Below are 12743 nucleotides of genomic sequence, written 5' to 3'. Positions count from 1 at the left end.
TCTTTAATACCAGCTTTGTTACTGGACTCTAGTCTCTACAGCTCTTGTACAAAGTATTTACTGGAACTGTTGAAAATAAAATTTAAGGAAAAAGTGGACAGCAAGTGCATTACCATAGTACTGTGAATACACAGATATACGTGTAAAATGAATGACAGTATTATCACAACTCCCCTCTGGGCAGTGCTCCAAAACCCTCCATTGATGACAGAGACATGACAAAATATTGGCTTTGTTCTTTCTAAGCTAGTTATTCAAACATCAACATTAAGAATCTAAGAGTTTTTTTCAGAAGTCTGGATATTCTACTATACCTTTGGCTTCATACTAGAGTTTTGAATCTAAGGCAGCACTATTAGCTTCACTAGAAGACTTTCACCGATTCATCAGCAAGGGAACTACAAGGATACATATCCCTTTGCAGGACTCAAAAGCAAAAAACCACCCCAAACCCTCCATACTCCTTCTGCAAGTAACATGAAAGCAACTCTATAACTTTATGAATTTTGAAAATAAAGGGGTCCTTAAGGGCACTTGTACTTCCATCTACCACAGTATAAAACATGGAAGATTTCAGAGGACTGCATCCACTTCTTATTGCTATTTCACTATACAAAGCATGGGATGTTCATTAAGTGCAGGGGCACCATTAGTAAAAGGATATATCCCATGTCCTTTCTTAGTACCTCTGGTTTCTAATTGAACCAAGAGGTTAATATAAGATGTTCAGATGACCTATTGTTGGATGCATTTTAAAGAAAAGAAAGTGATAACAATCATATAATAAAGGGGATTTTCCAGATGAATGAATGTTTATATTCTTATGTTTGTTACTAGGAGAGCAAATCTAAAGCCAATGCAGAAACAATAACAACACACTAAGAGGTTAGATTTAACTTTCCCTGTACTTTTGCCCTCCTTGAGTTCACCTACATTAACAAAAATATTAATGGTGCTATAGAGCTTTCCTAACTATTTCTGGAGGGGGAAGGGGGATTATTTGATTCCTTTTTTATCACAATTTATGTCAGTATAAAAGTTATAGAGATTGCCAGAAACTAAAGGAACATGATGTAGAATCACAGGAAAAGTGTAAAATCAATATCACCAGGTGTTTGAATGCTGCACTTGGCAGCCCCTCTCTAATCCATAGTCAGTGATATATTTTATGTATATAACTGAGACTCTGTTGTTAGATAATCTTCAAACCCAAATAGCCTGCACCAGTACAACGATCACAGAGACAGAAGGGCTTCTAGTTTTGATGTGTAATGAAAGATTTTGCAATTGGCATCCAGACACTTTCTGTAACCACTGAAAAGGAGAGAAGTACCTCCAGGCTGCCTGAAGTTTCTGGAAGTGTCTTTGTTTCCCAATGTTAGAAGAAGTCAGGGTTAGTTTTGCTCATAACTTACATGTCTCATTTACAGTGATGTATCCAGGCTCAACAATGGCCATTTTTAGTTGGGGGATGTATGTTTGTCATAAGAGACTGTCAGAAGAAAATGCAGAGCCTTTTTGCTTTCCCTCCCTTTCTGCTTTCTTTCAGAAATCTTAGTAGAAGCCAGACACAGCTAAAATCATTCTTGTGCATTCTTTGCTTCTCAAAATAGTAATTGATTTAAAATCTGTCCAGATCTCTAACTTTACACAATCAAAACTGTGAATTGTAGTTAGTTATGTGTCTAGCTATCGGCTCAACATCTTGTCACTAGAGAAGGTCATTTGACTGTCAAGAGAGAAAAATGAAACACTAAGGACTGAAATCCCTAAAATATTTGACATATGTCTTAGTATCAACAATGTTGCAAAGCAGAAGAGTTGGTGATGGGTAGTCTCTGATCCTGAGAAAGCTTTTGCAATGAGATTTCATCCCACATTTGGCTCTAAAGAAGGTCAGATCTTTCCTGGTTTTGATTTTGAGTAGAAATAAACCTCATGCAGTTTGGAGGAGACTTATGCAAATCTCATTTGGTTCAGTTCATGTGAATTTCAGGAAATTTTCTCAATATCCTTGCTTGCTGCAAGTTTTAGACTCAAACAAATCTAAGATTCTGGGCTTGTTTATTCTGTTTAGGTGTTTAGTGCACTACAGTCATCACCTTGTTCTGTTGTAGTCTCACACATAGAAAATACATTTACACTCTCTCTCACACACAGACAGAAACAAACAAAAAACCCCGCATGTATATATATATTTGTGTGTATTCACTAGCTCTGTTTTATACTTGGCTTGTAAATTATTTGAAGAAGGTCCTATGTTTGCACAACACATAGTCAAATGAAATCCTGACCTACCACTGCAGCTCTTTCTTAAGCACTACTACAATACAAATACAAATACAAATACAAATACAAATACAAATACTAATACTAATACTAATACTAATAATAATTAATAATAGTAGTAAACACCATTATCTTTGTCCATGCCAAGGGCACAAACAGACTCAAAACTGTTTATTTAACACTTTTCTTATATGTGCATAGTATTATTAATTATTACTATGAATGCTATTACTAATAAAATACTTTTAAGAAAGTATTAATTAAAGCACTTTTAAGACTTCTTGTGCCCTAGGCATGGGCAAAGCTAATGGTGCTGAAAGGATGCTAGCAGACTGTAATTTGTTGAAAAAAATGTTGAAACTCATATATGTCAACAAATTTCTGTTGGGTGAAACCGTAATTGATGTATGTTCAAAAAAAACCCCAAAAAATCAATGTAGCATCCTTTAATAAGTTATAGCCTCTCTGCTGAAAAACTACTAACTCACTGGCTGTGCACTTGTGGGTTTAGATTCAGCCTTTCTAAATTTAGGTACCTAAGCGAAGGATTTTAACTTGGGAGCCTGGTCTCCTGTGGTGGTGCATTCCCCCCCCACCCCATCCCCTTTTCTTCTTGTGCACCTGTCAGAGCATGAGAAGTGAAGCTGCTTTACAATCTCAGTAACTCCCATCAAAACTTGGCCTTTGTGTAACAAGTTTGGCGGTTAAGCGTCCCTTGACCATATCACAACTCTTACATGGCTGAGGTGGGAGCAGCCCTGTCTGTCCCAGGGAGGCAGCCCTGACAACCTTGGAACATATTTTTCGTCTGTACTAGTCGCCATCTGGCAGCCTTGGGGCCTATGTTATCTAGGCTGTAACTCAGGAGGATCTGTACCAGCATCACTGGAATTTTTGAGATCTTTAGTCATCTTCAACACGGGCTGTGAAAGTAGAAGGGAAATTTACTGATGCCTAAAGTCAATCATCTCATGACCCTATAAACAGCGGTGCCAAGTTGAGACCCTTTTGAGCTCTTCTGGACCGCAGCGGGCTGCACCAGAATCTCCCTCTGAGTGGGACGCCTCTCAGATCAGTGAACTCGAGCTGATCTCTGGCGCTCCTTGCTCCTCGAGGTTCGACCCTCGCCCATTGAGACAGTCATTTAAAGTGAATATTTTGCTAAACCCGGGGGAATTTTTATTGGTACCTTTAACTGCGCATATAATGAGTACTTAGGCCTATTGTGTGTGTGTGATATAAATATTGCAGTAAACCTCATTTAATCACTTTGTAGATGCTAGATTAACTAATGATTAGTTATTGCTAAATTTTGTGATTCTCTCCTTGCTGCAAACAAACCTTAAACTGTTGCTAAATATATATAATCCTCCTTTTCCTCCTTGTATTTTCTTCAAACTCAACTTTCTCTTTCTTTCTCTTTTTATATATATTCCATTCATTTAATAAGTAATAGAGTGAACCTTGCCATTGAACTCTGTTAAATCACACTTTTATAGATTTCTATTAAAATCACTATTTACAAATATCTTTGACAGTGATTTTTTAAGCAGCTTAACCACTCATCCGTGACATCTCCATAGGCTCCCTATGCAGTAAATGGAGAGAGACAGGCTGCTTTAGAGAGCCAGGCAGATCTAAGCAAGACTGAAGCACCCCTTGGAGGAGCGTCTCCGGGTACAAAGGGAGCTTAGCACTGAGACTCCTTTTAGTTGCCCCAGGTAGGTGGGCAGAGGTGGGTAGGAAGAGATCTAGGATGTTGCAAATCAAAACTAAGCTCTTAATGCTACCATATGCTTGTCTTTTGCAATGGACTCGAGCGTGCATGTAGCTAGTTACCAACCTCCTGTGAGAAATTCCTTTGCAAACAGCTGAGGTAAGGTATCTTTTGTGACTAAAAGAAAATGTTTGAACTGGCTAGACAGTTCACAGCCTTGACACAAGGCCAGGTTGGATGACATAGGCTCTTATGACCAAAACACTATTTTTAGTGCTTCCAAGAAAGTGAAGGCTCTTGGGTTTCAGTTCTGTGTTTGTACCAGATTTGATTGTTTCTACTAATACTTGCAGCAGTTTCTCTGCCAACCTACTTAGTCAAACCGATAAAGAATCTTTACAGCACCACCTTACCAGCCACTATTGATTCACTTGCATGTGCTACCTCAATAGTAAAAGGATGCTAGGATTTACTCCCTCTGCTCTTTCCTTCTCCAGGCAGTCATTACTCAGTACAACCCCCCGTTAACCTGGTAAAGTTGTTGCTCTTGTTAATACTGGTTTAGCAAATTATCTAACCAAATAATGAGAACAGGAATAATTTGCTCCTATTGTGCAATGTGCAATTGGATCTACGTTCTGTCCCAGTAATTTTCTCTATAGATATTCCAGTGGGACTAGACAAATGGATCATAAATAAATAAAACTACCAGGAAGCTGCCTGAGGTTGATGGTGCACTTGAGCTGAATCCAAACTTTATTGGTGTTTCTCAGCTTATATTTGAAAACTTATAAACACTGCTCTTTGGAGCTTTACAGTGGGGTTTTTTTTTGCTTGTCTGGCAGAGGTATCAAGTCAGTTCTTCAGTCCTAATGAAACTGATGTACAGCCCATCAACTCCCCATCACATCTGTGCAAGGGCAGCACAATGTCAATGACCCCAAAACAAAATGAATGAATATTGCAAAATACTTTTCACATGTTATTGGAAAATTTGAGATGGAGGTTGACAGTCCCAGGTTGCCCAATGTCACACCTTGCTGTAATTTGAAAACTTCTCTCCATCCTGTGTTTCTCTTTTAGCACTTGAATCAAAATTGTATAAGTATATTCTCATATTGGGCTATTCAATGTGATAGCAAAATTTATATTTAGATACCTAAAAATAAATAGCTTGTTCTTCATGGGAGCAGAAAGAATACATACATGCACATAACTACACACACAGTATGGTCTGTTGGAAAATTCATGGTCAGTGTTCCTTCCCAGACCACCTTCCCTCTTAGACCTGTTTAGCCAAATTGTACCTCTAGTTTTATTTTGTGAATTTATTTTGTTAATTTTATGTGTATTTAAAGTAATATTTCCTACACACATCTATTCTGAATACTACCTTTTATGTGAATATTCATTTTGAAATCAGAAGTATATATTTGGGATTGTTCTTAATCAGATGTGTATTATTTGTTCTGTCCCATGAAGTCCCAATTCCATCTGGTCTTCCCTTCTTGCTCTAGCATGTAACCAAAGCTAACTCAAATTTTAGAAGAAGAAAGAGTTCACCTAACACCACAATTTTCTCAGCCAATGCTATGCAATAAAAACTTAACTTTCACTCTATCCATCTTCTGCTATCTTCTTTGAACTAATTAACTAATTCAGCCATGCTAGAAGACTACTCACTGTTTACCAGTGGAGCTATGGAGTTCAAGAGTCCAGTGGAATTGTTCAAGAATATTATCTGATGCAAGTCAAAGACAGTTGAATCTAACCTTTCCTTCATTTCAGCAGTGTCAATTGAATGCTGTCAAAGCACTGTCTGCCAGAGAAAGAAATATTCCATAAATAAGCTGTTATTATCATCATCATCATTATATCAAATAGCATTCTCAGTGTGGTTAAAGGAAACAAAGCACGCAAAGAGGAATAAGAATTTTCCATCTGAAGGATATAATAGAGTAAACAAAGAGTTATTACTAATTTAAAACTCCTTTGGGTAAAGGAGTCTAGAAAGCTGAGGCATACCTCTTTTGGCATACAGGTTCTTGTCAGTTAGTTATTACAGAAAAGTCAAATATCCCCACCTCCATGCACTTAGAAAAAAGTGAAGTAAGTCTGGATCTGATTTGAGGTTTGGAATCCCAGCCTTGCAGAGTCATCTAGCTCAGTCCAGAGGTAGAACCTTCAGTCCAAGAGAGAAGCGAAATTTCAGACGTTCTTAAACCTGGCTGCACCCTGTTCAAATTCACAGCACTGAAAACTTCATAATGAGATATTTACATCTTCTTACACATTGGACTTGGAACTTCAGTATCTAACTCAGAGTACCACTCCTGGATTTAGGAGTCTAAAAGTTAAGTGCAGAGTCCTTCAGCATTACCATGTTTAAATTGTGATTTGAATTAATCTTTTCTTTCCAGTCTATTTCATTCATTAGAATCAGGCTATAGTCAAACTAGATTACTAATCTATTTGGAAGGAACAAAGAAAAGAGGAAAGAAGAGAGAGAAAACACTGAAAATTAAGCCTTATACTTCTGAACAAAATGATGAATTCAGTAGGGCAACTATTGTCAAAGAGATCATAATGGCAATAGGAACAAAAAGCTGGGCAACAAAGGATTATGATGCATATGAGTTAAAGATTTCCCTTTCCTATAGCTTCAGATGGAAATTCCTAATTTTCAGTCTGTGTTCTTTTTTTGTTCACACATGTAAATTTGACCTAACCTTTCTGTTGAAGTACCATAATCTAGGCAAAGACATTTACCAATAGTTCCTACCACAAATGAAAAGTTCAGATTATGTTTGTTCATTGCTTTTCCTAACCCAGTGTACTGACATAATTTCAAATGCTCTATCCTGGATGCAAGTTAGATATTGTAGAAACTGGAGATGTTCAGGCTGGAAGTTTAATGTACCTTAAATACAAGACTGAATGCACTACTCTTAAATGATCAATAACATAAGTGTATTTTTCCTTAAGATTTGCAAGCTATGCAATTAAAAAATAAACAATACAAATACATGTCATTTTTGTGATTCCTTTAGTAAGGACTATCTTTGCATTATTTTTTCCTCCATGCTTAAGTCTTTCTCACTAAGGCAACATATATTTCAGTTGTAAAAGTTGAACAACTTCAATTTAGCAAACCATGCTTCATTAATTTTTACAAACATTTCCAAAATAAAATAAGAAAGAAGTTTCCCTATTAATTACCCTGAGTAAAGGGAGAAATTCTTGATCAGTTTTGACAGTGGTTAACTACAGATCAGAAAATGCTGTACTAAGCATAAGAAATAAACACATGAAGGCAGGATGTAACCAACAAAAGCTACATAAAGCAGACAGGTTCATGGCTATAAAATCAGGAGCAATCTGAATATTCAGGCAAAAAGGCTGCAGTTTATAACTGACCAAACAAGAATGAAGAAAAATGCTTGACAGAGTTGATATTGAAAAAAAAAAAAAGGAATGTGGGTCAGAACAAGAGCATCTGTAATTCTTCCCTGGGTAATGTGTTTCAGCAGCAAATGCATTACAGCATGTGAACATACCCATAGCAAATATACTGTGTCTTTGATCATTGCCTCAGTGCTTCCCAGAAAGTTTACATTTGATAGTATCTTGTTATATGAGACTTCAGCCTACCTTTTCTGCATACTAATGTGACAACCATTATCAACAGTGTCTGAGCACCCCATCAGTTGTTGAAGTTCAAATGAACACCCTATCTGTCTGAAGTAGTCTGAGCTTTACCTTGTGTAAGATAAAGGCAGAAATTTCATAGGAAAAGACTTTGCTGATGAAGCTATTTCAGCCTGACAGCTACTCTCATCAATAACAAAACTACATGTTCAGTACCATTGGATTCACCTCATGCACCTTTATTCATATAAAAGTATGGCATTTCACTTGGTCCACCTTAGACACTCTTAGACACTAGCTAGAGATGGGAGAAATTGTTTGCTTTCTGAAAGATTTGCTCCATTAAGTTGCCTACTTTACTTCATTCATTTTTGCTATATTCTAGAGAAATAGCTTAGATCAGAACTCAGTTCCTGGGGTCTTAGGTAGATAAAGTGAGATAAGACAATCCCATTCAAAGTCCTCTCATATCTGTGCCAGACTCAGGATGGTGACTCTGCTATACCATAGCCCTCAGAATATCAAGACAGAAAAGTATTTAGTGTCTGACTTTTCATAGTGAAACATAAGTTAAACATCTCAAAAAAAAAGGCTCATAAGAATTAAGTGAGGATCCTAATCTAAATGTTCTTTCTTCTTCATGGACTTTCGAAAGAAATTGGAGAGACAGATAACTATCAGAAAAGGAAAGTTTTGCTATTGTGTTCCATAAGAACAGTAAAAAGAACTGATATCAAGACTGAGCTTGAAAATGTATTTTAAGTGGTTCTCTCCTTTACCTTATAATTTAGGATTATCACTTCTCAAAATGTCGAAGTATACAATTTTATATACTTGCAACATTTAGAGTTTTGTTCACGTATCTGTAAAATTCAAAAAAAGAAAATTTGAAGGCAAAACAGTCACAATGTTTTGGATAAAGCATTTAATGTAAACAAATTTTAAAATTGACATAAACAAGAGGAAACAAAACTTAACATTTCCTAATTAAGAAAATTAATATCTTGGTTGTATGGAAAGTTCTAATATTTTGACATTTGACACCAGTTTGGAAAAAATTTTAGATTTTTCTACAGGACAGACTTTTAGATTTAAAAAAATTGTATGGAAGAATGATAACATCTTAAGATCTTTTAGGAGACTTCTGTTAATTTTACAAAATATCAACAGCTTCTTACAAACTGAATGCTTCTTTCAAGTGATAGAAAAATAACCTGAACTTTAAACACTTAGCCAGATTTTTCTAGCTATTTCAGAGTACAAGCTCAACATCAGGACAAACAAAGGAGCAAAACTAACTTTCCCAAAAGGAACAGTAACTTTATACCTGCCATCTGAAAGGCAAAAATATGATTTCAAAATTAATAGATTTGAACAATCACACACTCTTCTTCTTGAGATCTGAACACTCCAGATTCAAACCAGGTTGGTTCAAGAACACATAATCTCATTAGTACAATGTTGTGTCCAAGCTGATTAAGTTCTATTGAGAGACCATTTTACCCGGCAATATCTGGGAACCTTATTTAGCAAACAATCCGTCAGTGGAGGGACCCAGTACAATGGCCATGTACATGATTTCTCATCCTCTCATCTTGCAGCATCTTTCACTCTTCTAACATGAATCTTATGTTTGTCATATGTAGTATATGTTCTGTAGCTTACTGTGTATAGTGGTATCAGACAAAACGTTTTGTGGGTCTTTCTAACCCAGATGTCTATTATATAGTTGTTCCTGATTGAAAGGGATGAAGTAGGATGACTAACAAGTTAGTTATTTTAGTCCTGCCTTTACTGTAGCAAAGTACTATGCTAAGGGAATACTACAGCTAGACTCACCGAGACTAAACTGGAGTGGACAGGGACAGTCTGTAGTTACACAGAGTCATCCACTGATGGTATGAACTTTTTAGCCTAATGAAATGAGGTCTGAGACTAGATATGTTCTCAAAAAGCATGGTAGAACAGACATCTGAAAGAAAAAAAAAAAAGATCATTTAGGCTGAAGTCCAAAGTTTGCACAAAACCAAGTGACTATAATAAAAAAATGAATAAATTTAAGCTCAGAATTAGAGCAGAGATCTCAACTTCTTGAGGTTTTTTGCTCTGAAAATGCCTTTTATTGACTTCAAAAATGGAACTTAATGTGAAAGAGGTTATGTGCCATGGTGCAAATAGCAGGAAGGACTGGTTTCTTCAACCCAGGAGGGCTCCTTTATGCCTGTGTTTCAATCTACTCTCTCCATTTAGCCTCAAATGGGAAGCCAAGTGCACATCTATGTTTTCTGATCAGTTCCAAAAATCCCTTCCAGAATATTATCAGAGGCTTTCAAAGCAACTCCAAAAGAGACATTTATTCTTTCAAGGTAGTATGAATTGTAAAGAAAAGAGAAGGGGGAAAAAAGAAGAAAAAACAAAGAAAAAACAAAGAAACCCTTCACTGTTTTTACTGTTGGAGCCTGAAAACTCTCTCTCTCATTAGAGTAGAAGAACAAATTTTAATAAAGCACCATATTAAAGAAAATATGTTCTTCTTTGAACTGCTTCATGTACATAGCCCTTAGAATTTGGAAGGCTAACAGATTACTCTATTACACTGTGGTTTACACTGTGGTTTACAGTGATCTCTTTCTTAACATGTGCTTTCAGTTACTGGGACAAATCAAGGGCATGGAAAGTCATTTAAATGAGCAATAAAAAGCATAGATGTATCAAGAAAGATAAACTCTCTCCAAAATTCAAAGTGTTTTCATCTTTCCTCTCCTCACCCTCTGAAATACCTCTCACTCTAAGACAAAAAATGTCATTTTGTACACTTTTAGAGTATTTTTCTGGGAAGAAAGAAGGCAGGCAGAAGGCAAAAAGGCAAGAAAGAAAGAGCAGGGAAGAGACAGGAAGGAAGGAAGGAAAGAAAGAGAAAGAAAGAAAGAAAGAAAGAAAGAAAGAAAGAAAGAAAGAAAGAAAGAAAGAAAGAAAGAAAGAAAGAAAGAAAGAAAGAAAGAAAGAAAGAAAGAAAGAAAGAAAACAGAGAAGGAAGAAAGAAGAAAGAGAAGAAAAAGGAAAAGACAGGACTGTAAATTCTTCATTGCTGTCCTGCATGGCTTATCTACTGTGATTTACTGTTGTGATTGTTGACTAGCTGATCACTGATTTCAACGCAGGGGTATAGAAGAGACAGATTGACATGGGTTTCATTAAAATTCAAGAAACTCAACTCCACAGAGAGCATGACTAACTAACTTATAAATGACAAGAATCCCCACAGATGGTTCTTCACCCTTGCTAAAGAAATTAAGTCTACCAAAAGAATCCCTGTCTATAAGCAGCCAATTCCCCAAATCTACAGGCTCATCTGCACAGAAATTCTTTATACTGTCATTCTTAAGTACCTTAGGGTAGCAGTGAAAGACAAGGAGCCAACAGGGAGTGCCGACTGCTGCCTCCACTACCCCTCAAGCATGCTGGTGGCATGGGGATGATGGGATTATAAAGTAAACATAATATAACACAGTAATAGGGCATTCAGTGGCCACAGTATATTTGCTTACTTATCTTTTCCCTGTAAGAGTTGGGGATGAAATACTTATTGCAACTGCACAGAGCCTGTGTACAAAATTGGCAGTTATTAAACCATTAAGGCAGTCCACAAGCGAATATTGAATTTAGTTTTCTATACCAATTAACTTTTCATATAATACCTATTTTTTTTCTTTTCTTCTTTTCTTGTGATTATTCTCTCAAGCTCTACATTTTATCATCAAATGTTGAAGCTCTCCCTCTCTGGCTCCCTGTCTCTCTTTTGCTCCCCTTCACTTGTACTTATACACACACAAAGCCTGTTAATAGCTGGCTACATTGTGTCACTAAGGATGAAGAAGCAGCAGCTTCATTTACTTAAAAAAGAAAAGCCTCCTTCTGTCCTGTTTTTCTGTCAATCAAGCCAGCAGTAATTAAAAGTCAGGAGTGGGGGAGGAAAACAAGGCTTTTGCCTGAAGAACAAAAGAAGAAAAATTTAATAGGGACAACAGAATAAAAAAATTAATTAATAAGTAAAAGGATCAGCTGTTTCTATATTCAAAATGAGGAAATTGTTCCGAGGAACCTGGAAATAATGATTTTAAGCATTTGTTAGTAAATGGGGACATTAGAAAAACATGTGTTTCTCAGGGTATGAAACCTCTCATCTCTTGGTCACTGGTTGGATCTAACACTCCTGCTGTAATAACCAAATTTTGTTCCCATCATATCAGGCATGATCTCTGAGAGCTCAGCAAGAAGCCTCAACTCCATGTCACTCAGAGTATTATGCATGAACATCATACAAAGGCTGCTGATTTTATAGTCACAATTCTCTGTGAGATAAGAAAGGAGTATCACTGTCTTACTGATGTACAACTGTGGAAAACAGTGATCATATCAACTGTCTCAAGAAATATCAACAGTTCTCAGCAGAGACAATCAGCCAATATAGGTCTTCTACAAACTTCTGAGTCAATGAATTAAATACAAGACCATCCATCCTCTTATCAAAGAGAAGATAAGGACACAGAAATTACATGGGAAGCTTTCACTGTTAGAAGGTGACTGTACAGTACCAATGATATTGAAGTAAGATGGAAAAACTTATCACACTTCAGATACTACTTAGAAAATGCCATCTCCATTTCTACCAGTCTGTCATCTCTAGATAATAGCTAGCTGAATTCTCAGTACTTCGGGAGAAAACCAAACTCCTATAAAAAGACTTTTCCCTCAAAGTGTACTTTTTTCAGAAATTTTAGATGTTCTCTTCAGTTCCTCTCTCAAAGGAATCATCATAACAGAGGAGATGTTGACCTGTGGCTGGAAAAGAACAATTGGCTGGCATGGATGATCCTTCTGTCATGGGTTCGCCACCAGAAAAAAAGTGTAAGTACATCCTAAAACAAGTGTGGATGGCAGAAAGTAGAGTAAGGCAATATGACTGATTGGCTATAAAGTCTTACAGAGTTGGCAGACAAATGGCCAAATTGTTTCTTATTCACACAGCAGGAAGATTGGACACCTTTCTGGTTCCTGAGGGTGAGGGGCAAAGGCTACAGGTTAATTC

The sequence above is a fragment of the Platalea leucorodia genome (genome assembly GCF_965183815.1).
Source record: "Platalea leucorodia genome assembly, chromosome: W".
NCBI lineage: Eukaryota > Metazoa > Chordata > Aves > Pelecaniformes > Threskiornithidae > Platalea > Platalea leucorodia.
Note: the sequence above shows the minus strand (reverse complement) of the source record.